Source organism: Mus musculus, chromosome 2 (assembly GCF_000001635.26).
Source record: "Mus musculus strain C57BL/6J chromosome 2, GRCm38.p6 C57BL/6J".
NCBI classification, from domain to species: Eukaryota; Metazoa; Chordata; class Mammalia; order Rodentia; family Muridae; genus Mus; species Mus musculus.
Window position 1 is genome coordinate 127,700,055 of NC_000068.7, and position 4,331 is coordinate 127,704,385.

The following is a 4,331-nucleotide window of genomic DNA, read 5'->3' on the forward strand; positions in this document are numbered from 1 at the left end:
CTTAACAATCTCCTCAAACACTGGAGTTAAACGCGTCTTCACAGTGCTGGCAAGAAACTTACTGTGAAGTGTAATTCTTTACAATTACAAGCGTATTCTTCGTGGTTGCACTGGAAGAGGAGTCAGGGACAGCTATTGAGAGCTGTATCTGGGGATATCTTGTCTGCTAAGGAGCCCTGGCTTCCTTGGCAGACAAGGCATGATTGGCTGGACTCAACTGAGAATTCTTTGACTTGTTCCCCTCTCAGACCCATCCAACCCAGACAGCCTTTATGTCTAGCATAGATCTACATACATATGTACACATGTAACGCACATACTAAAGAATGCTTCCAGAGTTTGTAAAGGGCATGTGCTCCGCTAAGCACAGTGAGTGTTACAGGGAGGAAAGGGTCTCTACTGAGATCTTAAAAAATAAACAAACCCCATAAAATATAGCATCTGGCTTCTCTAAAGGGCCCCCTTTAAGCTCTATGTTCTGATGACCCAATTTACCCTTTTAAAAGATAACTTTGTGGCAACTGTTGCTTTTCTTTTTTTATTTCAATTTTTTTATTAGATATTTTCTTCATTTACAATTCAAATGCTATCCCAAAAGTCCCTTATACCCTCCCTCAACCCTGCTCTCCAACCCACCCACTCCCACTTCCTGGCTCTGGTAGTCCCCTGTATTGGGGGCATATAATTTTTGCAAGACCAAGGGCCTCTCCTCCCAATAATGGCCGACTAGGTCATCTTCTGCTACATATGCAGCTAGAGACACGAACTCTGGGAGTACTGGTTAGTTCATATTGTTGTTCCTCCTATAGGGTTATAGACCCCTTCAGCTCCTTGGATACTTTCTCTAGCTCCTCCATTGGGGGCCCTGTGTTCCATCTTATAGATGACTGTGAGCATCCACTTCTGTATTTGCCAGGCACTGGCATAGCCTCACAAGAGACAGCTATATCAGGGTCATGTCAGCAAAATCTTGCTGGCATATGCAATAGTGTCTGCATTTGGTGGTTGATTATGGTATGGATCCCTGGATGGGGCAGTCTCTGCATAGTCCTTCCTTCTGTCTCAGCTCCAAATGTTGTCTCTGTAACTCTTTGCATGGGTATTTTGTTGCCCGTTCTAAGGAGGGACAAAGTATCCACACGTTGGTCTTCCTTCTTGAGTTTCAGGTGTTTTGCAAATTGTATCTTGGGTATTCTAAGTTTCTGGGCTAATATCCACTTAACAGTGAGTGCATATCATGTGAGTTCTTTTGTGATTGGGTTACCTCACTCAGGATGATGCCCTCCAGACCCATCCATTTGCCTAAGAATTTCATAAATTCATTGTTTTTAATAGCTGAGTAGTACTCCATTGTGTAAATGTACCACATTTTCTGTATCCATTCCTCTGTTGAGGGACATCTGGGTTTTTTCCAGCTTCTTCTGAACTATATGGAGTGATGGGAACCCCAAGAGCCTAAAGTGAAGACTTCTCCACACCAAACACCTTCTAAGAAAGGCACTTCTCTTTCCTTCCTGTATCTGTTCTAAATTCACACTAGTGTGAGGCAGCCGGACCTCTGCTTGGATCAGCAGGTACTGTTATCACACAAGCCTTTGTGGACCCCATTTGCAACATTTTTTTTTCTTCCCTGCCTGTTAAGGATATTCTCAACTCGATGCAACTATTCTTTGGTTATTTTTTTTTCTTTCTAGCCTTCTATTCATTTCTGTTGAGTTACTCTAGGGATTTTTTTTTTCATTTTGGTTAAAACTTTCAGCTCAAGAATCCCTGTTTCCAATTAATTCCTATTAATAGTTGCTACATAAACCATCCTTTAACTATGATCCACTTACCAGAGAACTGTAAGCCAGTATCCTGGTGTGTGTCTGGGGGGGGGGGGGTGAAGGGGGAGAAGGAGAGAGGGAGGAGAGGGGAAGAGAGAAATGGTGGCACCAGACAGAGGGGAGATAAAAGGAGGGTTTCTTTGCTCAACTGTAAACAAAAGTAAAGAAATGGGATGATGCAAAATCAACTGTAAACGGAAGTAAAGAAATAAGATAATGAAAAATCAAAATATTTGGGAAGAATGGCAAGTGAAGAAAGCAGTTCAGATGGTGGAGGTGATTAATTTTATGCTGTATCGGCAGCCCATGGCTACTGCAACCAAATACCACAAACCCAGTAGGGAATCATTCCTTTGTAACTCCACTGTCAGGACCATTTCTCCTGCCAGCCCTGCAGGACTCCAACCTCTAACATGCTCCAGGTTATTTGCGGAGCTGCAGTAGCAGAACTCCATGCAGCCCCAGCCTCCTGCTCCACATACCTTCTCTGTGTCTCATCTTTGTTTCTTAAGAGGACAGTTGCCTTGGCCTGGGGCTTTCCTATCTACCTGCCTCTTGAATTTATGGTTCTTAAGAGTCATTTAGGCCCATGGTTCTCAACCTTCCTAATGCTGTGAACTTTGAATACAGTTCCTCATGGTGTGGTTACACACACACACACACACACACACACACACACACACACACACACACACACCAACCATAAAATTACTTCATTGCTAGCTACTTCATAACTAATCTTGCTGCTGTAATGAATCATAATGTAAACATCAGATATACAGGATATCTGATATGTGACCCCCCCACCAAAGAGATCTTGAAAACCACGATTTGAGTAGCTTCCCTAAATGGGCTCACACAGAGCTACCCATCATGCAGTGCATTTGTAGTAGCCAGCCCTACTATGTGATGTGGCTAGAATGGGTCTAGACTGGGTTGTGGGGAGATCCAGTTTCCTCAGCAGACCTGCTTTCCTTATAGCCAGCTCTCCAGGGCCAAGCCAGATGCTGGGAGTACCTGGGGATATATATAGTGCAGGAACCCTCTCTGTGGAGCTTCAAGTTGCAACTCACTGGACACCAGGCTGCCGGGATGAGATAGGAAAGAAACACTCAGCCAGGTTTCTGAGTGCTCAGCTGTGTGTCCTAGCACATAAAACTGTTCCAAATGGCTCAGGATTCAGTCCTCTTTTCCAAAGTGCATCCTTCCCCTCTATGAACTACTGGGAAGTGGTGGGTAGAGCATAGGAGACAGCAAAGAGGTACCAGAGGAGTCAAGGGCCTGGGCAGGCATCGATGGTGCTCCAGAGAAGACTCGTTTTTGTTTTGTTTTCGAGAAAGGGTTTCTCTATGTAGCCCAAGCTGTCCTGGAACTCACTCTGTAGACCAGGCTAGCCTCAAACTCAGAGATCTGCCTGCCTCTGCCTCCTAACTAATTACTGGGATCAAAGACATGCACCATCACCACCCAGCTCTAAGTCAGACTCTTAACAACACACACTATTTGAATGTGCTTGGCCCATGGGACGTGACACTTTTAGGATATGTGGCCTTATTTAAGAAAGTGTGTCACTGTGGGGATAGGCTTTGAGGTCTCTCATGTGTAGGCTCTTCTCAGTGTAGAAGAGAGCCTCCTCCTGGCTGCCTTTGAATCAAAATGTAAAACTCTTGGCTCCTCCAGCCCCATGTCTGCCTGCACTCTGCCATGTTTCCCACCATGATAATGATGTGAACCTCTGAACCTGTAAGCCAACCCCGATGAAATGTTTGTTTTTATAAGTGTTGCCTTGGTCATGGTGTCTCTTCACAGTAATAAACCCTAACTAAGACACACATCTTGAATTCTGAGCTGTGCATTTTGGGGAGAAATTGGTGATAGTCACAGTATATCCCATTGAACAAGAGCCTGCATGTAGCCCTCCATGTGCAGGGCCAAGTTTGTCCTGAGATGTTTCACCTTAGATTCCCAACAGGATAGCCAGTAGACTTAGGGGTGGAGGAACAGTTTAGAGTCCTTCTAGTCCTGCCGCTGGCCCCAGAGGTTAGACTGTTGCCTCTTAGAGTCTAACATTTTATTTCCTCCTCCCTGGCTGTCCTAAACAAAGCTTGCTCAGTACATGGTACCTGGGTATGACCTATGTCCCCAATGCTCAGGAAACACATTGGATTCCCTAGGCACGGTGTTAGGGGGTGAGTCTACATTACTTCCAAAGACCTGAGTGTGGGACCCTGGGAAGCCAAGTGGGAAAGCTGTGTGGCCTTGTTGGAGGAAGTGTACCACTTGGGATGGCCTTAAGGTTTCAAAAGTCCATGCCAGGCCCAGTCCTTCTCTTCCTCCCTTCTTCCCTCCCTCCTTCCATTGTCTTGGTATCTCTTCACAGCAATAGAATACTATGACTTGGACTTAAACTATCCCAGGAGTAGTTTTGACAACATTTCATAATAGAATCAACAAAAAGATGGCCAGATGCATGGGCCAACAATAACAAAGCGATAGACTCCACAC